Here is a 24,456-nt window from a genome sequence, read left to right on the forward strand (position 1 = left end):
CACTGAAGTCAGGACCTGTTATCCCAGAGCTGGGGAGTCAGGGGCAGGGGGATTCCTGGAGCTCCTTGGACAGCCAGTCTAGCTGAATTGGGTTCAATCAGAGAAGTTGTCTCAAAAAACAAGGTGGATGATGATTGAGGGAGGCATCTGACAATGAATGACCTCTGACACACACACACACACACACACACACACACACACACCACCACCACCGCCACCACCACCACCACCACCACCACCACCACCACCACCGCCACCACCACCACACTGCAACAAAATGGGGAGAAATAGGAATGTGTGGCACATGAGCAGATTTCATGTCATTGTCAAAGCTCTCTGTGGTGGGTAGCCCAGAGCTACAAAGGACAGAGCTCCTATTCTGACTGGCTTTGTGTCAATGGCACATGCTAGAGTCATCAGAGAGGAAGAAAACTCAGTTGTGGAAATGCCTCCATGAGACACAGCTCTAAGACATTTTCTCAATTAGTGATCAAGGGAGGAGGGCCCAGCCCATTGGGTGTGGTGCCATCCCTGGGCTGGTGGTACTGGGTTCTATGAAAAAGTAAGTTATGGGAAGCAAGCTAGTAAGTAGCACCCTAAATGGGTTCTGCATCAGCTCCTATCTCCAGGTTCCTGCCCTGTTTGAGTTCCTGTCCTGACTTCCTTCCTTCAGTGATAAACAGCAATACGGAAGTATAAGTCAGTGCCCTTTCCTCCCCAACTTACTTTTTGGTCATGGTGTTTCACCACAATAAAGACAGCTGCCAAAGCAGTTGACTAAGCTGAGATCCATTGTGTTGGATCAATTTTCACTTTATTTTATTTAAAGTCCTCCCATGCTCTAGCTCCTGCTTGGCCACAGCTTTCTCATGATAAGTATGTCCCAGTCTTAACTTTCAGCTTGAGTGGTCTTTGCCATGCATGTGTGATACTAAATCTTACTCAAAAAACAAACAGTTATTATATTGATCCGTTTCTCTCTGTGTGTTTTAATACCAGATTGTTTCATGTATTTTAAATTAAATACACTTTTTAGGAGGTTCTGGGAAGATAGCTTAGTGATAACAGTGCTTGTCATGCAAGCATGATGACCTGTATTCGAATCCCCAGTACCAACCTAGAAAAAGCCATGTGGGGAGTGCATGCCCGTAACCCCAGCACTGGGGATAGAGAGACCTAAGGATTCCTGGGACTCACTGGGCAGCAGTAAATGGGTGGGTGAGCTCCACATTCAGGGAGACACTCTGCCTCAACAAATAGAGAGAGACTCAGGAACATTACATGGTGTCAACTTCTGGCCTCCACATATACACACATACACACTCATACACACATGTAAATGCATGTATGCATGCATATGCACAGGTGGACACACACTTGCATACACACACACACACACATACACACACATTTCTTTGTCCAGTCATTTGTCTTATATTTCTTCGCAATGACACCAAGAAGTGAGCACTGAGTGTTGAACCCCACAAGGATCTAGAGTAGAAGAATGGAATCACTGCATGGCCTTCACCATAGGACCTGTTGCTGAGTCTGGCCAACAAAGTTCTCCCTTGGACCTCATCAGCTTTAGAACCGGAAATCCTAAAGGCTATACACAGTTTTTATCCCTGTGAGTGTAGTCTGCTAGCTTTCTTTTCACGATTCCATTTCTCCAACAAGGTAGGAATTACAAGATGAGAGATGTAGTCCAACACACACAAGATGTATTGCAGCAGCAAAGACAGCACACAAGAGTCACAAAGCCAGACACAATTGCCCCTATATAACATGGGATAGGGGGCACTGTCTATCCCCAGGGGAGTCTAGGTTTGTATGTATTCTGATAGGGTATGGGACAAAGTGTGGTTCCCTTTCTCCCTCTTGAGTAAGACCAGGCAGGATGCATTTAGCCAGTTGGATCATTTTAAATGATAAGCAGGGATCTAGTTGTGTAACTCCTGGGTACCTGCCTTTGAAATTCCCTTAGAGAAGAAATCCCACCCATCCCACTGAGCCAAGTTATCTGCTGCTAGAAGCACAGTGGAGAAGGGAAGGGAGTCTGCCCAGTCAGGACGACCCAGCCTGTAATCTGCTGGCTTGCAGGAACATGATGGAGGAAGCTGGCCTGGTGGCTGAGAGTTAGCCTGGGACCCTTCAGAGAAGTTAGAAGGCCCAGCAAAGAGGGCTTCTCTTTCAGGTAAGGGTGTTGGGGTAAATCATCTAGGGTCTGAAGTAGAAGCACTCAGATGTCTGTCTGATCATGCCCAGGGCCTCTCTCCCTCGATGGCCATCTTTTAAAGGTCCAGCTATCTCCTGACTTCTCTCACAAGGAAAGCAGATGGTCTTCAGTCGCAGATACTTCAGTCGTAAAGTAGTCCGGGGCTTGGCTGCCAAAGCACAATCACTGCACACTAGTGGGTATGTTGTTGATTCTCATTGATAAAGAAACAGGCCAAATGCTCCCGTTCCCCACAGGCTGCTTTCCCAAGCAGGAGATGGTGCTCCTGCAGGTACCCTCATCACAACAGGCTCACCTTTTACCCCATTCCTCTCTCTACAGCTTCAGGGGTGGCCAAGGACCTGATTCACACACCCTCTTCAAGCATACTTTCTCTCTCACTGTCTCCCATGTAATATAATACGAAAGGAAAAAGTTGGACTCTGTCCATGTTGGGCCCAGGGGAAACCTGAAATAGTCATGTTACATTGTTTCCAGGGGAGCTCAGGTCTTGTATTTTGTCATAGAAAGTCATAAAGTTAGCAGTGGCAGACAAGGGGGTCTCTTCCGAAGTGAAGGCCTTGCCGAGGGTCTACCATGTCTCCAGCCTTGGCTGCAGGAAGTCAAGCTTCCAGCCTCCGGAAGCAAGCAGAAGTAGGGGAATCACATAGCTTGTGTCAAAAACTTACCCGTGCAACCTTCTCCTCTAAGAAGGGGAGTCCCCCCGCCGACTCCGGTACCAATCCACGGCGGCACATCAAGTCACTACAGGACTAAGCGCATCCTTTCCCACTAAGGCAACACAAGGAAGCCCATTTAGGACAATGGGATCCACAGTCAGACAGCCCGCACACTTCCGCTCTTGGGGACGGGCAAGAAAACCGAACTTCACATCTGTGGCTGTTCTGAGCTAGGTCTAGTCCATGCTTTTCTTAAGGAGGTCATTCCCTGTTTTCCAGATCAGTTCAAGTTCTCCTGACATTCCTTCAGGTCTCTAATTTAAACAAGCATGTAATGTGAGGAAAGCTGGGGCCCACGTTCCAGCTTCCTCATGACCGCCTGGATCAGAGGACAGCAACCAGTTTCTACAAGGGCAAACAAGTCTGCTCTGACAAACAAGCCAGCAGCTGCAGCATTAGAGGTTCTTCCATGGTACAATTGTGATTATACTGAGCATAAAGCTCACACTTTGACAATCACACTTTGACAAAGCCTTGGCCCAGAATAAATGGCTTCACCCAGCCATCTAAACCCTGTTTACCACAGTCAACAAGATGCATGTCTACAGGAAACACAGGGACTCCGGAAAGCAGAGTATCTCAATAGTATCACAGCAGAGTGGTTCCCACTGGCGGCAGACTGTGCCTGTGTGCGTACACGGCTTTACACAGGTAATCCCCAGGCTGTAGGCCAGTATGCCAAAAGTCAGTAAAAGACTGTGGCTTACAATAAGTATGTGCGAGCCACGGAGGCATTTCATGGGCTGCAGTGTGGAAAACCTCTCACCCTGAATACACTACTTAGCAATAAAATGGAACAAAGCACCAGGCCCCCAAAGACTTCCAAAAACAAAAGGACAGTGCTGAGCTCGAGTTTTTGAGTGGCTCGATGATTGTAAAAATCCCTTTCAGATAAAACAGTTATGAAGTGGTGAAAATCTATATTGGAAAAGACAGGAAGCTAAATGGGGGAGAGCTACGCAGATGCATCTGGGTCAGCTCTGAACTTGTTTAAACAGTTGGGTGTGTCACCTCTGAACAAAGGTGACTGTTAGATGTTCACTTACGGAGCCATGCTATCAGAAGGCCACGTCTGGGACTGTGTGGATAGTGGGCAGCTGCATGGTTACCTCCAGAGCTGCATGGACAGTCAGGTGAGTCACTACTGGAGCTATGAGGTCAGTTGGTCACCTCTAGAGCTGTGAGGACAGTCAGATGGTCACCCCAGTACATGTGCCGACATTCAGGTGGCATTATTGGCCACCTGATAGGCGGGCCATCACAACAGACAACCCAAGACTTCAGTATCATCTTAGAACAGGGTTAGCTTCTACTTTTCTCTGCCCACTGCTCACTGGCACCATGGCAGCTTTAGGATGTTGTAGTATAGGCTAACTTAAATGAGGAACGTGACCTCTAATCACAGGAGCCCAGGAGACTCACAATGCAGTCATACAGTAAAGTGGTGAAAACTAAGCCTGGCAGAGTTATCCTCAGGTCACACGGGGGCATCTGGGTCATGTTAGGTGTAAAGATGGGACCTCTTCTCATATCACCACCCCCTTTCTGGAATGCCTGATGGCTCCATCCTACTATCACCTGCCCAGCTCAGAGAAAAATCAGGCTTGGTCAAGTCCAGACATGATTGCCCAATCCATGGCTGAGCTCCTACCATGGGCAGAATGTCTCCAAATTCCTCTTCCATCTCCTATGTCTGAGCCTGAGCACCTAGAATGGCCCAGGGGGGTTGTCCTGGGACCTCTTCTTGTCACACTTCAGAGCTCTTGTTGTATTTAGTTTGGGTTTGAGTTTGAGGTGCTGGAGATTAAATGTCGGGGCTTAACTGTGCTGGGAAAGCACTGTATAGTGTGAGTTTACTCCTTATAATCCTGCTGCTTATGGAGACATTAAAATGCATAGACAGAAGTGTAAATACAATGCAGAGATCTCAGACAACACTCATGCAGTTTCCCACATGCCTTGTGTCTTATTTTAGTATCACATGTCTGTCAAAACAAAGCGGCTTCTGCTAGTTCAAGCGCATGCTCTGAACCCACCCTGTGAAATCACCACACACACACACACACACACACACACACACACACACACATCCTTAGCATCCAGCTCACACTGTAGACTCCATGTATCCCTGGTCTCTTCTCGGGGTTTGTCAGCTTTCCTTGTTTCTGCATTTGACAGTCTCTAGGCAACCAATGACTGCCTTCCAGAACATGCTCCAATGTGGATTTTGTTTGTTTGTTTGTTTGGGGTTTTTTTTTTTTTTTTGCCTTTTTCTTCTTCATGATTAGAATAGAACTATACATAGATCTAGAAAAAGAAGAAGTCAAAGATGAAGGACACTTTCGCCATGACTTACTGAGACTGAATAAAAAACAAGGAAGATGGTGGGACATGTGGGAAGAAACCGGTGGCTCTCCCCAGGGAGTCTGGGTAAAATCTCTCACCAGCTAAGAATCAAGACTTCTAACATAGTTAATGAAATTTGCTTAAGGCCTGTCTGCCTTCCCAGTTCTTTCAACAGAGACCTATTTTATTTCCTATTGGTGACTGTCAACTGGTAGGTTACCCATGCCCCACTGAATGGTTTCACATTTTATGTACAGTATTAATTGGACTTAGTGCTATTTTTTTTTAAGGAAAATGTTAAGTTTGGAAGGAGAGGTATTAGGAGCAAACATGGCAAGAGCTGGAAAGGAGGAGTTTGGGGTAGATGCGATCAAGCAATATGGATGAACTTGTCAAATAATAAAACAGTACTTGGAAAAATCTCATTTCCAACAAAAGATATCTGGTAAACTCCTTGTGCAACCCTGGTGGCTCCTGGTTTCCTCTAATTAGATTCTAATCCTATCCAAGTCACCTCAGAGCCACCCTATAGTTTCATATACCCAAAAGAGGTTAGAAAAAGAAAAACAGAAAAACGAGTTTGGGCAGCCCTTTGTAACATGAGCTGACAGCCACCCCACCGGAATAGAACAAACAATGCTAAGATGCTCAGCTTGGGTCTCCCTGGAAAAGTCCACACCTCTGTTCTCTGGGTAACTTTTCTTTCTAATCTTTTCTTTCTTTTAACTCGTGTGCTTAAAATAGATGTTTAAAGTGTCTTCTTAATAAATTCAACTATGCTTCATATTGGCCCATCCTGAAATTCTTTTCTACAAATTCATAAGTTTTTAGTAAAGTTGAGAATCCTGTTTTGCCCAAGCTGAGGTCCCTAGGAGGTTAAGGGATTCTCCAGGCTACTGTGGCCTCCTCATCCTTGCTGCCACTGACACTATCCAAGGCACATGGCATCTCTGGTGGTGATAATCGTAGTCATTTGACTATGGTAGTGTCTGCCATTTTATTCTAGCTTATGGATACTATATCTCCTGTCAGTATTACTTGCTTTATTACATCAAAGCAAGTCAGCATACCCAGTATTAAGGGAGAGGTGGTAGGGATTCAGTAATGCTTCATATATTTCTTATTTTAGACGGATTTATTTTATTTTATGCATATGAGTGTTTTGCCTGCCTGTGTGCCTGGTGTCTGTGTGAGTCAGGAGAGGGTGTTGGATCCCCTCTGGAGTTAAGAGTTATGGATGGTTGCAAGGCATTTGAGCCCTGGGAACAAAGCTCTGGCCCCTGCAAGAGCGACAGGTGCTCTTAACCACTGACCTACCTTTCCAGCCCACTTTATATTCTTTTGAGACAATTAGGCAAACCCTGAATTTATTATGAATCCAGAGATTATCTGGATTTCCTGACTCTCCTGCCCCTGTCTCTCAAGTGCTAGGCCTGTGTGCCATCACGACCAGCTCTAATTATTATCTATTATCTATTATATTATATATATCATATATATAATATACAATATATAATATATTAATATAATATATAATTATATATTATCTATAATTATAATAATATATTATATGTATATTATCTATTATATATATTATCTATTACATATCTATCTATTATCTATTATCTATCTTGTTCAAGAAATTCCAGTTGTTTCTTTCACAAATTTGGCTTGACAGTTTTAACTAGTTCATGTCTCGTGTTTCCACTCTCCCACATTATGTCCTTCCACATGGAAACAGTTTTATTTTCCATCTCATTTCTAGGCAGCCCAGCCTAGGAAAGGTTTTCACATATAATCCTGTGTCACAGCCACATCCCCTGGAATGATCCTGTGTCACAGCCACGTCCACTGTAATGATGCTGTGGCACAGCCACATGCCCTGGAACGATCCTGTGTCACAGCAACGTCCCTGGAATGACACTATGGTACAGCCACATCCACTGTAATGATCCTGTGTCACAGCCACATCCCCTGTAATGATCCTGTGTCACAGCCACATCCCCTGTAATGACAGTATGGCACAGCCACATCCCCTGGGCACAGTGACTTCATGAAGCCAGCACAGCTCTCTGGCCCAGGTCCAGCAAAGTTGAGCCGACCGCTGAGATGGCTGTCATCCTGTCTCTCACTCTTGGGTTTTGGTCTCTGCGTGCTGCATTCCTGGGGACTTTGTATTATGACCCACTTCATGTTTTTTTCCTGAGAAAATTATGTTAGAGTATGATAGAAAGTCCTAAACTTACTATCCCTTCTGCTTTTAGGGAAATAACTTTATCTGGCCCTGTTTGGAAGTCTTCCTTTCGTCCTCGAGATGGTGATAAGCACAGATAAGCACTAAGCTAGGAATTTCTAAATAAGGTCATGACCCCAGGAATCTTGTTGGGATGTCCGCCCCTAAGCAAACTAACAGTATAATTGGCCCAGGCTAAACTTACAAGATAGTGGACAAACTCCAACTGGCCAGAAGAATTAGTAAGATTCAAGACCTCTTTTTTATAAGCTTAGAGCTCTCTGAAACTATAGTTTAAAGATTGGGGATCATACACTCCTGGGGTAGAGTTTAATAAATAAGATGGATTGACTTTTCCTACTTTATAGTGTAGATGATGAAAGGTTATAAGTAAAAGGTGTTTGATACTCATAAAAGGACTGGTTCAGATATTTTCTGTTTGGGGTGCTTTAAAACTGCAAACACTGCCAGCCTAAAAGCAGTGTCATATAATAAATGTGTTTGTTTTGACAGAGGCATTCTTTAGATTCTTTGGATTGGAGTAATGGGGCTCATAATAAAAAGAAAATCTGTTTTATTTGTACTTTCTAATTGTGACTGACCTTGTAACCCTGGACATGTAATGAAAAATCAGACACATGTCCTGAGACATAATGATATAATCTGTACTTCTTGAATGATTAGTCTGTCTTTGTTCTGTGAAACCTGCATAAATAAGCAACCCGATCGCTAGTGCATCAGAACTACAAGACTCCCCTGACCACTGAGCTTGACTTAATCCTCCCTGGAAGACTTAATCCTCTCCTCTCAGGGCCTCACAGACAGTCAGAAATCCTACCATTGTTTCTGCAAACTTATACACGATTTAATGACCTTCAGATTGTGAACTCCAGTTCCTCAGAACTTTACCCCAGAGAATTCCTTAAGGACAGTGTTTAAACCTCATCTCCCCCCCTCACCCCCAGAGGCAACCTCAGCTTAATTCTGATAATATCCAGGTGTTCTACTAATTCACATCAATGTGGCTTGAGGTTCCTAAGTCTGTAAGACTCATGCAATGTCTCCTGATCGTGCATCACATAAGGCAGGACTCCTCAGTGGAAAATCATTTTGTATTCCGTCATGTTTCCTCCTTTCCCGTGGACTACGTCTCCACCTCCCACTATCTGCAGTCTCTTTTTCTTGGAAAATCATTAAGAGCTATCCGTGGATCAAGATGAGTGAGTGACAGATACGCAGCATCTGTTTGGAAGAAAGGAAGAATATTATGGAGAAATAAAAGCTAGGAAGTCCGTCCAGTGATTGGAACCACAACAGAGTCTCACTCCTCAACTTCTGAGAGCCCCAATTCCCCATGACACAACTTTATGTTTCTTTTGTGGTTTTTCTAGGGATTAAAACATACATGTTATATTTTTTTTCATAGTCTCACACTGTGTTGCTACTTGAAATAAAACTTAAATGACTTACAATCAGTCGCATGGGTCTCTTCAGCCTTTTTCTCCACTGGCTTATAATTGCTATATAACTTATATTTACACATATCAAGCCTCCCTGGTATTATGACTCTCCATCTCCATATCATTCAGAGAGCTTATATAGAAATGCTGTTGGCTGTGTGTGTGTGTGTGTGTCTGTGTCTGTGTCTGTGTGTGTGTCTGTGTCTGTGTGTGTGTATGAACAGTGTCTTTGGGTTTCATTACTACTAAGGGACAACATGACCAAGGCAACTCTTGTAAAAGAAAATGTGTCCTTGGGGCTGGCTTACAGTTTCAGAGGTCCAGTCCATCATCATCATGGAAGAAAGCACTGAAGCAGGCAGCCAGACATGGTGCTAAAGAAGGAGCTGAGAGTTCTACATCTAGATCCGAAGGTAGCCACTTAAGACTCTCTTACACACTGGGTGGAGCTCAAGCATAAGAAACCTCAAAGCTCACCTACACAGTAACACACTTTTTCCAACAAGGACACACCTCCTCCAATAAGGCCACATCTCCTATGTGTGCTGTTTCCTGTGGCCAAGCATTCAAACACATGAATCTACAGAGGCTACACTTGTTCAAACCACCGTGCATGGTACATACTTTGTATGTGCATATTTGCACATGCATAGGTGTGTATGTGAGGTGTATATTTGTGTATACATGTGTGAGGAGGCCCAATGCTAATGTCAGGGGTCTATTCTGATCATTTGTTATTTATTGATGAAGGTCTCTCACTGAACTTGGATCTTGTTGATTCTAGGTAGTCTAGCTAGCCAGCTTTCCTTGGGGATGCCCTCTCTTTGACTACCAGATGCAGAGATTAGCAGGTAGCTACCATGTCTACCCAAAACAACAGTTTAAGGATCCAAACTCCAATCCTCACACTTGCATAGCTAGTGCTTTAAGCACAGAGCCATCTTCCCAGGCCCACTTCACTTTCATTAAGTTCTAATTTTTCCTGTTACTTCTAAGACTTCAGCATCCATGTTAGAACAGGTCTACTCCTAATGAATCCTTAGTTTTCTTTCAGCCAAAACTGTTTTTGTTTTGCATAGATTCCTGCTGGGTATCTTCTGGGTTCATAATTATAGTCATTCTTTGGGGACCTTAAACACACCATTCCTGTTTCCATGAGAAATTTGCATTCATATAAATAATAGCTCCCCTGCAGTGTTATGCGGGATTTCTTTATTCTGAAAGCATTAATGATCTTTGATTTTTCCAGCTTGAGTGTAATATGTCTGAGAATAATATTTTTAACAGTTTTAATGAGATATAAACTGATACCAAACAATTCAAATAGTTGATGCATTCTGAAAAATTCTCACATATTCACAGTAATACAGTAATCAACCTCACAACAGTTTTTTTCCCTCCAGAAACAAGCCCTTTTCTCCTTGGCTATTAGCTATCCTCCCACTCACACAAACATAAAATTCCCTCCCTCATCCACTGTGGATAATGATGAACATCCACCTCTAAACATTTGCTGTTTCCCAAATTTCATATAAGCAAAATTATACAATGACATTATTGACTGGGAAATAGACATAATAGTACCTGTTCTTCATTATAGAAATATTTAACCTCAATCCAGGGTTTCAACCCCACCTAACCTTTATGTTTATATTTATAATAAGCCTTGTATTTATATTTATGTTTATATTTATAAGCCTTGTTCAGCACAAGAGCTAGGCAAATATATATCCTCTATGTCATTATATCTATTTCCCAGCTGGTAATCCCATTATATAATTTGCCATGTTTTGTCTGGGCTGCTCTCAACTCCAACTCACATGGCCATTATTTTATGAGTCAACTAACTCATGGGGGCTTTGTCTTCTCTTCACCTTCTTCTCCCCATAGTGGTTCTCCTACAACCCCAAGCCTGGGAACCCTAAACCCTGCCTGTGTCTCTTCTGCCCAGCTATTGGCTGTTGACATCTTTACCAATCATAAATAACTTGGGGGCAAGGTCACATAGTATCCCTTGGATCTACATGTAGACTCTGTCATCTCTGGGGCAACCAGGTCTTGGGGGCCTATTCTTTGCATTACAATACATAGCAGCAGACTAAACCTCTACACCCACCTGTCTCTAGCACAAATGCATGCCACCACACTAAACTCAGATCCTCACCCTTGTGTGGTAAGCATTTTACCTGCTGAGCCATCTCAGGGGCCACATCTCTATCACTTCACACCCTACTCTCACCTGGAATCATTCCTCTTCCTGTTTTCAGTTTATTGAACTCCTGTTCAATTTGAACCTTGGGATCCATCCATTCAGCTAAATAAAGCTAGCACTTTTGCCAGCCTCAGATGTTATATATTCCAATCCTAAAATTCAAATTGGGGTCTGTCTGAGTTTCCTTTCCAGATGCTTTGGCAGAACATCCTCCAAACCCGAAAGGGAGGAAACAGTTTCCTCTGGCTCACAGTCCCTCTGACAATTCAAGTCAAAGACCTTGGGAACTTGAAACAGTCACGTCTACAGTGAAGTTCAGAGAAAAAACCAAATGTATCCATGTTCGCCAGTACATAGTTCACTTTTTCCTTTTTTCATGCAATCCAAAACCAAAAGCCAGGGAGCAGAGCTTCCTTCTGCTGGGCTGGGACTTCCTACCTCAATTAATGTAATCAAGGCAATCCCCCACAGACATGTCCACAGGCCTAATCTAGATAGTAAGTCCCCATTGTGCCATGATAGTAACACTAACCATCACAGGTTCTGTCTTTATGATTTCCGTTTTGCCACTGAGAATTCCTCTAACTCCAAGTGCTTTAGAAATGCCCCACCCCCCTTGGTTAATGTGTCATTGTCACAATGGTGCCTTTATGGTCAATCTGAGAATTTCAACCTTCCTTCATTTTACCAAGCTTGGCCTTTATTGATTTCATTGATTGCCCTTGATTGACTGTCCTTGATTGATTGCCCTTGAGAATCAGTCCCATTTGTTGAAACTCTACAATTTCAGATGATTCTAAATTCCGAACACCTGAGTCTTGTTATAATTCTCTGTGGCGTCTCGGGTTTCTGCTAGCTTGAGTAAGTGAGCCATTAGTTAAGGGTTGGATTGTAAGACTTGTCTTACTCCGTTCCTAGGTGGTCATCCCAGTACCGGATCAGTTTCCACAGCCTTGCTGTGCTGCCCAAGCTACATTCCACAGATACTCTTCAGGCTTTGCCTTGGGACTGAGGGCTAAGTTTGGGTTGAGTCCACCTCATTCAGCAGACAAGTAGTTTGGCTCTCCCAAAGAGATTGCCTCCTCGGTCATCTTCCTGGCACCTCTGCTCAGAGGGATTCCAGTCTCTGACTTTTAACCTCAGAGTACAAACTTCATTATACAGAGCAGAAACCTCACATGGGGCTTGGAGGCTCAGAGAATGGTGAATCCATGGAGCTCACTGGCCAGCCATTCTAGCTAAATCAGTGAACTCCAGGTTCTGTGAGAGACCGGGTCTCAAACAAGATAGGGAGCAGCTGAGAAAGATACCTAATGATGATCTCTGACGTCCAATTTTATATGCATGCGTGCGAGTGTGCACACAAATATACACAGACAAGCATACATACAGACATACATAGGCACACATACACACAATACACATGCATGTATGCACACACATACCACTTGTGTATACAGAATTCATCTGGGATACTTCCCACAGATTCACTTATTACCAAACGTTTTTTCCTATTGAGGCCTTGTGTACTCCTGCCGACTCCACCGAGTTGCACCAGCCAATGGCACTGATGCTTAATCAAAACCATGAGAGAAAGCACTAGGGCAATAGAAACCCTTTTAAGCATGTTCATGCCCTTTGCCCCTATGATGCTTTCTTCTCCATCTTTTACCCCAAAAGGCAGACTTCATTCAGAATTTTGTTGTTTGTCATTTGATTCTGGTTTGTATGTGTGTGTGTGTGTGTGTGTGTGTGTGTGTGTGTGTGTATTCTCCAGCAGAGCCCCCAAGGTCAAAGATTTGTGTTTTCCTTAATAGATCTCCATTCTATTTTTGAGATAGGGTCTCTCGCTGAATTGAGGCTCTTCACCTGGCTAGACTCACCTGACGAGTGAGCCCAATGATCCTCCTGTACCCTGGTCTCCAGCAGTGGGGTTACTGGTGTGCACAACCCTACAGAATTCTTGCTAGGAAGGAACTTTCCTGACACTCCCATCAGAGTTCCTGTGGCTGTGCTTGTTCTTTGGTTTGTTCTGTCCTTGGATAAAAGTTGAGAATTAGAAGACTTAGACTCTGGCAGCTGCCATACTGTGTTTCTGCTTGTCCCCAATCTGGTGGCTTGTGCAAACACCAGGGTGCACATGATCAGAGGATAACCTGGGGAAGTAGTTCTATCCTTCCACCGTTTGAGACCCAGAAATAGAGCTCAAGTCACTGGTCTTGGCAGCAAGGACCTTTACTTCAGAGCCATCTTGACACCCATCTTCAGGTTCTGTCTGCACTTCCCCGTGCTCTGGCCTCAGATCTCCAATCTCCAGCTTGAAGTGGCACTTGCTCAGGAAGATTTTGTCCCTAATTTGATGCTAAATTTCCAGTATTTAGAAAAAAAAAAAACAGGTACGGTAGTGAGCCCTTAATAAATATGTATTGAGTAAATGAATTTTCACACATCGTGCTTTTTCTGCATTTTAGATTTTACTTAGGATAATTTTCTAGAAGTTAAATTATAGGCCAAAAGATATAATTATCCTTTAGGCTGTATTCATGTTGTCAAATTCTTTCCACACCTGTTTCACTCCACACTAATGTACAGGAATGCCTGTCTCATCAAAATAAAGTTGAATTAAAAACATTTTCTAATTTATAGGTGAAAATGCGGGGGCTTATTATTTTTTAATCTGTATCTAATTTTCAAAAATTATCTTGACGTTTGCAAATGGAGCTCATGTGAAAGTCAGAAGACAACTGGCGTAGTCAGTTCTCTTCTTTCACCATAAAAGGCCTGGGAATTGAACTCTTGTCTTCGGGGTTGGCAGAGAGTGCCTTTCCCTGCTGAGCCTTCTCACTATACCTGATTTTAAATCCCTAAATCCCCAGAATCTTCTATCAATCCTCTATGACCAGATAAGGCTGATTTGAGACTTCCCATACAGATGCAGATCTCATGGGACTGGGAAGCCTGAAGCTAAATCATGAGTAATCCTTCTAAAAACTAAGTTCAGTTCTCCCACACCCTTAACAGCTACTGTCCAGATGTGGTAGATTCTCTTTGAAAATAAATCAGTCCCAGCGCTGCTATTCACTTAGAAAATGTCATGTAACAGTTCTCCTGCGGGAGTAAAGCTAAATCATATGGATCATCTTTTAAAAGATAGCTCAGTGGTTAAAAGCATTTGCTGCTCTTACACTCGACCTGAGTTCAGCTCTCAGCACTCGTATCAGGTGTGACCACTGTGACTCCAGTTCAGAGGATCCAGTGCCTCCCTCTGAACTCCACAGGCACTGCACACATGTAGTGCACATACAAACAGGTGTATAAGCATAGAGACAACTAAAATTTAAATGTTTTTAAATGATGCATGTAAAGGTCAAAAGTCAAAGATGGCAAAGCTCTTCAATCATCTTTTACAACTGAAGCCATTTGATGACTGAGCAGACTACACACCTCCACTGCTGGTGGGATTGCAAGCGGGTACAACCACTCTGGAAATCAGCCTGGCAGTTCCTCAGAAAACTGGGCATGATGCTGTCAGAGGACCCCATTATACCACTCCTGGGCATATACCCAGAGGATTCTCCAACATGTAATAAGAACACATGCTCCACTATGTTCATTGCAGCCTTATTTATAATAGCCAGAAGCTGGAAAGAACCCAGATGTCCCTCAACGGAGGAATGGATACAGAAAATGTGGTATATTTACACAATGGAATACTACTCAGCAATTAAAAACAATGAATTCATGAAATTCTTAGGCAAATGGTTGGAACTGGAAAATATCATCCTAAGTGAGGTAACCCAATCACAAAAGAACACACATGGTATACACTCACTGATAAGTGGATATTAGCCCAGAATCTTGGAATACCCAAGACACAATTCACATATCAAATGATGCCCAAGAAGAAGGAAGAACAAAGTATGGATACTCTGGTCCTTCTTAGAAGGGGGAACAAAATACCCACAGAAGGAGATACAGAAGCAAAGTGTGGAGGAGAGACTGAGGGAAAGACCATCCAGAGACTATCCCACCTAGTGATTCATCTCATATACAGTTACAAAACCCAGACATTATTATTGATGCCATATTCTTGGTCTGAATAGTTCCATCTATGCTATATACAAGATTTAGAAACAACAAACACAATACTTCCCTTTACATATAAAAAGGGATATGTTACATCTTTGTCCTTAAAGAAGCCCCTCCAACACTTGTCAAGTTGAGCATATATCAGGCAGAAGTACTCTCTCCATGATGACTAGGGAGCACCTCAGTCAGTTCTGAGGTGATAGAGTACAAGCCTGGCCTACAGTGTCTTCGAAGCATTCAACAGCATGCGTGACTTTACCTTCTGCCCCCTTTACCTAATGGCTCCTCTCAGTGTCTCACATACCAAACCAGAAGGCAGCCATGGGACTCAGGAGCTGTCTGCATAGTCTGCTGCCTCAGACTAGAAGGGAACCATACAAGGTGGTAAGCATGGTGAGATTTTGTTGAAAGTAGAAAGGACATGCTGGCTGTCTACAGAGTGCAGAACACACTTAGGGAAGCCACCAGGGTGTTGCTTTGCTATGGTGCAAGTTACCGCAGAGGCTACAATTGATCCATCTCTATCGTCTATCTGTCTATCTACATATCTATCTCCATCTATCTATGCATGCATAGATGTATGTCTGTATACATGTATCTATCTATGCATGTATGTATGTATGTACCTGTCTATCTACCCATCCGTACACTTATCATTTACCTATTTATCTATAAATGATCTATCATCTAGCTAGCCATCCTAGGATATTTGAAAACAACTAGGATATCCCAGGATATTGGAGCATACAACCAATGGTTCAAAATAATTTGGCATTGATCATAGGTGTCTGTGCCTTTCATCCACATTTCCAGAAACACTTGTCATTGGAATAAATTTCATGTTAAACCACTAACACTCAGAAAAGAAAAGAAAAGAAAAGAAAAGAAAAGAAAAGAAAAGAAAAGGAAAGAAAAGAAGGGTCATGACTCTTCCTCAGGTCCTTCCCAGTATTTGATAAAATTAAGGAGACAATGAGGAAAGAAGCTAGATTCTTTGGAGAATATGTATAGTACGAGATAGGCTTACCATACTTTAAACAGTATGCCAAGTGGCTTTAGCTCCCGGTATCTCCAACATTAATGACCCCTGAACTGAATAGAGTGTCTTGTTTCAGCAAAACATTACAGGAGTCTGCATGACATAACACAACCAGAAATTTCCACTACACAGAGTGGTTTGAGGTTCTCAAAGGTTCCTGTGGTAAAAGCTGGGGCCTCATCCTGACAATGCAGAACACGAAGCCAGGGTGGAACAGTACTGTGTAGTGGTGATGAGATGTGCTTGGTTGTTGCCTGGGTTACAGAACCCAGTGGCTGGCTAAATGAGCAGATGGTTCCACATTTCCTGGAACAGCAGGAAGAATTCCCTTGTTTGTAAACCAGAACAGAGAACACAATGAGAAGGACTGTGGGCTGAAGTCAGGGCAGAGAGCTAGTCAGCAGCTCAGGGCTGGCATGGTTTGCTTGCTGGGCCAGGAGCTGCCCAATTAATGGATGCCTTCTTGCCAACTCTCCACATGCTTTCTGCCCAGAATGGTACCCTGAACATAGGCAATTCCTCTGTCCAGGGCAGTAAGAGACAAGTCTCTTACTGTGACAGTGAACTTTCTATTTGTTGCAGAATACCTGAGGTAAGCAACTTAAAAGAAATTAAGGCTTACTTTTGCTCATGGTATCAGGAGTGTGGTGGTTTGTATATGCTCGGCTCAGGGAGTGTCACTATTAGGAGATGTGGCCTTGTTGGAGGAAGTGTGTCACTGTGACTGTGAGCTTCGACACCCTCCTCCTAGCTGTCTGAGGAGTCAGTCTTCTCCTGTAGATGTAGAACCCTTAGCTCCTCCAGCACCATGCCTGCCTGGACACTGCCATGCTCCCACCTTGATGATAATTGACTGAATCTCTGAACCTGTAAGCCAGCCCCAGTTAAATGTTGTGCTTATAAGAGTTGCCTTGGTCGTGGTGTCTCTTCACAGCAGTAAAACCCTAAGACAAGGGGTTTCAATTCCTGATCACTGGAGTGTGCTACCTTACTGGGTAAGAGGGCTTACCATGGTAGAGAATGCTACAGAGGAGGAATTGGAGGGATGGAGACTTAAGACCTCCTTTAGGGCCATGTCTCCAATGGTGTAACACACTTCCCACCTTCCAGCAGTACTGGCCAAACATGGACTTCAGGCAACACAGTATTCAAGGCCCAAAGTGTAGCCTCTCCATTATAGTCCCCAGCAGCTCTCGTCAGGTTTCCACTGTGGTCTCCAAAGTCCTCTGCTCTGCCCAGACTTAATCAGGCCTGGTGACACTGGAACCATGGACGACTGAGCCAACCTTGTAAAAACAAAAATATCTTTAGCTGCCAAGTTTTACTGTGGCTCAGGGCCATGATGGTTAATCTAGTCACCTTGATGTGATCTACCCAGCAACACACCTCTGGGCAAGTATGTGAGGACATTGCTGAGAAGGATTAGCTTCAAGGCAAGACGATGGTCCCCCAGGGTGGTGGCACCTTTTGGCACGATGCCCACACATAAAAAGTCTGAGGGAAAAAATGGAGATTTTTTTTTCTAGCTGCCTATGATTCTCACCAGTGAGTACTGCTGCTGCTGCTGCTGGTGATGATGGTTATGATGGTGATGATGGTGATGGTGATGGTGATGGTGATGGTGGTGATGGTGATGGTGATGGTGATGATAATGGTGATGGTGGTGATTATGTCATCCTGCACTGATATCATACTCTAATGTCTTTGGCCTTCCAATGTGGACTAAAGACTAGTAGATCTCCAGGAATCTTCCAGGCCTTCAGTACCAAATAGGAATTACTGCTAAGGCACCTAGATTTATATACTGAGTGAGGAGTTTAGCCTTTTCAACATGCAGATGGGCATTTTGGAGATCCCCAGTTAAACCATTCTAATGTTCCCCTTGATAGTGTGTGTGTGTGTGTGTGTGTGTTCATTCTATCTGTTCTCCTCCTTTGATACAAGTGTCCATTAAACTGGGGCACATAGGCACTGGGGACCTGGATGATTCTTGTGGTCCAGGGTCTATGAAGGTCAGACACCTGGGAAGAAGGGTATGGGCTTCTGACAGAGCTCTCTCTGCAGTGACCTTCCTCATGGAGTTGCCCTTCATCTGGTGGCTGTTTTCTCAGCCGCCTCCCCCCCAACGGACACCATGTGAAGGATGGGAGTCAGGTACCGAGGCTTCTAGTCTGCTCACATTGAGAAAATGCAGTCAGGCAAAGAAGCATCTCACAGGAAGTCGGAGGAGAGCGTGCATCTGCATGTGTGTCTGCACAGCGTTCTCCACTCGCTCGTTTCTCACCTTTGGGCAAGTGTGGAGGAAATGAGGAGATTGACATGCAGCAGGAGTCTGGATTTTAAACTTTTGTGCTGTGTCTCAATTAATCAGCTATTCACCATAAAAGTTAAGCATCAGAGATCCACTCGGAGTCTAGTCATAAAGTGCGAGCTGATTAATTTCCTCCCAATTTGTATGATAATTAAAATTCCAGCTTTTAAATCTACGCATTGTCCTCCCACAAGGAGTCTGATCAGGCTTTCCTGACGTGCTCCTGACAGTCCTCTTCCTGTGGAGGGTTGGGGGTGGGTCTTGTTGCCTTTACAGCACAACCCTACCCTGTCATTCATCAAGGCCAGGAGATAAATGTGTGCTTATCACTCTAGCCCATGTTGACATGAGCCAGCCAGGAGCTGAGCCTGTGCCCATAAATCAAACTCAGAGAGTCATTCGGTATGCTGTCAGAATGTCAGGCTAGGGTCTGTGAATGTCCCAGCCCTTTAATGAACAATTAACTTGCTAAATGCACCAAGGACCCAAAACACATCTGAGTCATGCAGGGCATGGCTGAGCAGGTCCTAGATGAACTGGAGGCAGCTTGGTGTCGGTGCTGAGGATGTCCATATCTGTGGTGTACCACGCATGTCCAGGCTTGTGAATCTGCACACGAAGAAACCTGTCTCAGGTTGAGAGAGAAGCCTCTGAAGAAGCCATCGAGGAGTGCTGTCTGCTGCCCCAGAACTGCTACAGAGTCCCCCACTACACACATACATAGAGCAACATTCAAAGGAAGGTGTGACATTTAAATGGACAGTTTAGGAGGAAGCACCATGCTAGACACACAGATGCAAAGTGCCCGACTCAAAGATCTGAGGAGCTGGAGGAGCACCTGAGCTGCACGAGAGGGGACGAACTCAGCTCTGAGAGCGCTTGTGGGAGGACTGGCAGGGAGGGTCTTGACAGGATTTGAGAGGACAAAAGAAGATGCTAAAAAGACACAAAAGACATTGGTACATGGCATTCCTATGTGCAGGACATTTCTATGTAGGCCAACAAACACTGAGGGAAGGTCATTGGATACTGAACACTTAACACATGAAACACCTCAGATAGACTATAAACATAATCTCTCATACACTTGAGAGATCTACGACGGGGGTGGGGGTGGAGGTGGGGGCGGTGATAGAAAAGCTCCAATAGGCCCCAAGTCTTGCTCTTCCCATCACCTTCTGGGTAATGGCGAAGGGGGACATTCTTGAGACACATGGATACATTAAATGACTGTATTAAAAGGTTAATGCCCTAAAACAAAGAGCTCAACGAAGCTGAAGATCGCCTGACTCAGTGTACTGGTGAGAACATCTGGCTAGTAAGAAAGTCAGCCTAGTAACTAAAACATCTGCAGGCAGGAAGGAACAGGAGACACCTGACAAGAAAGACAGCCTACGGTAAAAGATATGAAAAAGATAAAAAGAGATTTTTAAAAGCTGATTGACAACTGTCCTCACGTCTCAGCCCTGAGACTACCAAGAACAAATCTACAGATAAAAGTTTCCACCCAGAAAGTTCCCTGTTCTGTTCTATAAAACTCCAAGCCTCCTTCCTGCACCTCATCACAATATCCACTCCACGGACTGACTGCAGCCCTTCGCTGTTCTAGGAAGGGACTATTTGCTTCTGTTGAGGTAAATCTCATCCTTTTTATTTCCTTCATCCATCCTGATCTAAGATTTGGTGCTGGAATCCAGGGAGGGTTTTGAAGTCCTGTGGCCCAGCCTCCCCCACTCTAGGTGGCCTTTCCTCTCTCCAGTTCTCCTACTTCTAACACCTACCCCACTGGAGAGTATGGCCACTTTCCAGTCTTACTATGCACTGAACAGCATCAATTTGTGATGTGGAACCTCTGGGGGTTTACAACCTTTGTCCGTGGAGGATTTGCTGCTTCCTCCACATAAACACAGCTTGAGTTATTCTTCTGATCTGGCCCCACTTCACTCAACCTCCAACCTACAGAACAGAGGGGCCTTGCCATTTGTCTCCAAGACCATACCTACCACCACAAAGTCACCAAGAAGGTAAGACTTGGACAAGGTGTGCAGGCACCCCAGACTGAGACCTGCCCCCCCCCACTCCAGAACTCCAGGAGTTCCTTGAATTTTGCTCTCTGACTTCCACAAGTAGAAGACACTACCTCCTGCGAACCAGATCATTCCTTTGACTGTTGTCTTACTCTGATTTTAAAATGGGTTCCAAATTGTGTGTTCACAAAGACACCCCTTTGGCACACCTAAAATCCATCTTCAAATTTTTAGGTCTTGTGAGCCATAGACTGGCAACTCTTAGGCAATTCTCCATTAATATCAGTTAGAGGACAACCCACACTGGGCCTGAATTCATTACTTTTAATTTCCAGTTCCTCAGGGACTTAGGTAATGTCATCAAACTAGACTGAGAGTCATCTGGATCTCCCCACTGAAGTCTCCCCTCCTGTTCTTTCCACTGCTCCTCCATTTCAACACATCAGATGTTTCCAGTTCATACTTCTTAATTCCCCAAACTCTCTCTCCAATGCAAATCTGATGAGCTCCTTCCCTGTCAAACATTTCTCCCACTCTTCCTCTCTATCGGGACAGGGACAGTATACTGATGTGACATAAAAGGTCCACTTGAGATTGGTATCTCTTCCCTCCTTGACAGACTCCCTACATCCTTCCCAGAAACAAAGGTAAGAAAGTTCTGGTTCATGTGGTAGAGGAAGGTTTTAAACTATCCCAGATATCCCAACATAGAACTCATCTGCTTTGATCTCAAATGGGAGTGGCTAAGGGAAAATCTGTGACAGCTGGGTCTCAACGCCTGTTATATCCAGGCTCATCTTCCTCCAATTAGGGTAGAATCCCTTCCCTGTGCCCTAGGAGACTCCTTTGCTCCACACTGCTCTGCTTCTGTTTCTGGCCAGTCTAACATGTCTCCTAAAAAGCTCTATGTTATGAAGATCATAAAAAATAAAAATAAAAAAAAAACATAGTTCTGACAAATAGTAACATTCAAAATCTTGGTTTATTAAAGTACATATGATTATTTTTCTTTGTTTTTATGTTATGTATTTAGTTAATGTGCTGGCTGGTTTTGTGTGACAACTTGACACAAGCTGGAGTTATCACAAAGAAAGGAGCCTCCTTTGAAGAAGTGCCTCCGTGAAATCCAGCTGTGGGGCATTTTCTCAATTAGTGATCAAGTGGGGAGGCTCCCCTGTGGGTGGTGCCATATTTGGGCTGGTATTCTTGGGTTCTATAAGAGAGCAGGCTGAGCAAGCCAGGGGAAGCAAGCCAGTAAGGAACATCCCTCCATGGCCTCTGCATCAGCTCCTGCTTCCTGACCTGCTTGAGTTCCAGTCCTGACTTCTTTTAGTGATGAACTGCAATGTGGAAGTGTAAGCTGAATAAACCCTTTCCTCCCCAACTCACTTCTTGGTCATGATGTTTGTGCAGGAATAGAAACCCTGACCAAGACAGTTAATGTATGAGTAAGTGTTCATAGAACTACAATTGTTCCAGTTTTATTTTGTCTATAATGAAACTAAACTTTCAAGGCACAGAATAATGATAAAAAGTAAGAGCTATATGTAATGCATATGACCATAAAAGTAAAACATGAGATTTTACATTTCAAAAACCTTAAATCCACTTGTCAAGACAAGATAAATATAATCATAAAGTCTGGTCAAGGTGTTAAGTCCTTATCCCTATTCTTGGGTGATCCCTATCACTTGAAGGTATAAATTAATTTCAAAAAATGATTACTTCAACTCTAGGACAGATTTTTTTCCTATTGGGCAATTGTCTTTCCTTTAAATAAGAATAACTTATGTCTGTGCATTTCAACATGTTTCATATATAAAAGAATGGTATATAAAGAGACCGTTTAAGGATTTTTTTTTTAACACCATGGCCCTTTAAAAAAACAAATGAGCAAATGTGTTTTTCAAGATCCTTACTTTTGCCAGGCCTATTTTAAGAAAAGAAAGAAAGCTAGTGCTTGTGTATTAGAACACAGGGCTTCTTTCATAGCTTCTACATTAAACAACTGCCATCTTCACACTTCCAACTGTGACAGCTCAAACTAATCACAATGGGACTTATTAAATGTTAATATTACTTCACCAAAAGAGGAAATGAACAGGCCGTCCCAGCCAATTTTATATAGACAAAGAAAAGACTTTTTAAAAAAAAAATTTATTTATGTAGCGATTAACAACAACAAACAAACAAAAAACAAAACAAAGCAAAAACAAAAACAAAAATGCCCCCTTACATACTGGGCAAGGACTTCTCAATGTGATTCCTCCTGGGTCACCTACTCTAGCCAGTAACCCAAACACAATTCTCCATCAGCAAGACCAATAAACTCAGTGGTTCCGCAGGGGGAACCTTGATGAAATTAAAGTTTGGTTTGTAACTGAGACGTTATTAAGAGGGATAAATATTGATTAGTCTTCCCTTTCCCCAGGAAGAAAATTGTCACGACAATAGTAAATTAATTTAGTAATAACATCCCATTTCATGGTATTAGGAATAAAAGATAATATTAGAAGGATTTAAAGATGGAAATTATCTTAATAAAGAGGGATTTATAGACATGAAGATTAACGTGACTGGATGTTTCCAAAATAATTGAAAAGACCAGAAAGTTTATTCAAGTTATGAAGTTCTGAGAAAGTTATTTAAGGCATATAAAGGATAAGACTTAGTATGCAGTATTAAAGTTTTCTAGGGTCAAAGATCAAGAATTTTAAAAACTGGCCAAAATGCATATCTAATCAAAGTTTATTTTAAAACATCTGGCTTTTAAAATATTATACAGTAGTTAAAAGTACCAGACTGGTATAGTGAACATTCTGCATGTCCAATACCAATATTTGGAAGCTTATATTAACATGGTCTGAGGGATTAAAGGGGAGAATATGACCCCCTTACCCTCCAAAGACAACTCTGTTCCAGGGAACAGAACATCCTTTAAAATATTCTGTAACTATGTAGAATCATCTGCTTTCTTACTCAGACAGACCATGTGATGATTTCTCACCAGTGTCCACTCTGCAAAGGAAAGGGTCAACAAACACCAGGGAGAATTTCCCCCACAGTTCCTAGTAAACAAAGGTCATGCAAGTTCTTAGACATATCTTCACATAGATGGACTATCTGGTTTTGAAAAAAGAAATACTAGAGGAGCCAGTGGTTATTTCCACACCCAAGTCCCTCCCGAGGACCACATCTTTGACTTCACCTTGACAGAAAAGCAAAGATTAATTTTGGCTATCTATGTATTTTTAAATACCAGCAGGAAAATATAACCAGGATTAAAACAATCCATATGTTTTTCTCTCAGTTCAAAAGACTGTAATTCATAAACCTAACCTAACCTTATGAAATGCTATTTGGATAAATATTTCTCACTGACTCTCCTCCTGTTCTCTCTCTCTCTCTCTCTCTCTCTCTCTCTCTCTCTCTCTCTCTCTCTGTGTGTGTGTGTGTGTGTGTGTGTGTGTGTGTGTGTTTGTGTGTGTGTGTGTGAGAGAGAGAGAGAGAGAGAGAGAGAGAGAGAGAGAGAGAGATTGCTCAAATATAGGACAAGACCTTGGCTTACATCAGGACCGCTGTCTCTATCTACAAATGAGAGCACCAATCCCATCTTCTTAAATATTGATGCTGAATCTAACAGCTCTACTTAACAACTTCGAGACTCTCTTTCAGATCCAGCACTTCTCGCATCTGTAATGGGCCCTTCTGTATCCTACACATCCATGTTCCCTGATTAAATTTAGGAGGCTGCCAGATACTATGTCATCAAACTCACAGGTTT

The sequence above is a fragment of the Apodemus sylvaticus genome, chromosome 9, assembly GCF_947179515.1.
Source record: "Apodemus sylvaticus chromosome 9, mApoSyl1.1, whole genome shotgun sequence".
NCBI classification, from domain to species: domain Eukaryota; kingdom Metazoa; phylum Chordata; class Mammalia; order Rodentia; family Muridae; genus Apodemus; species Apodemus sylvaticus.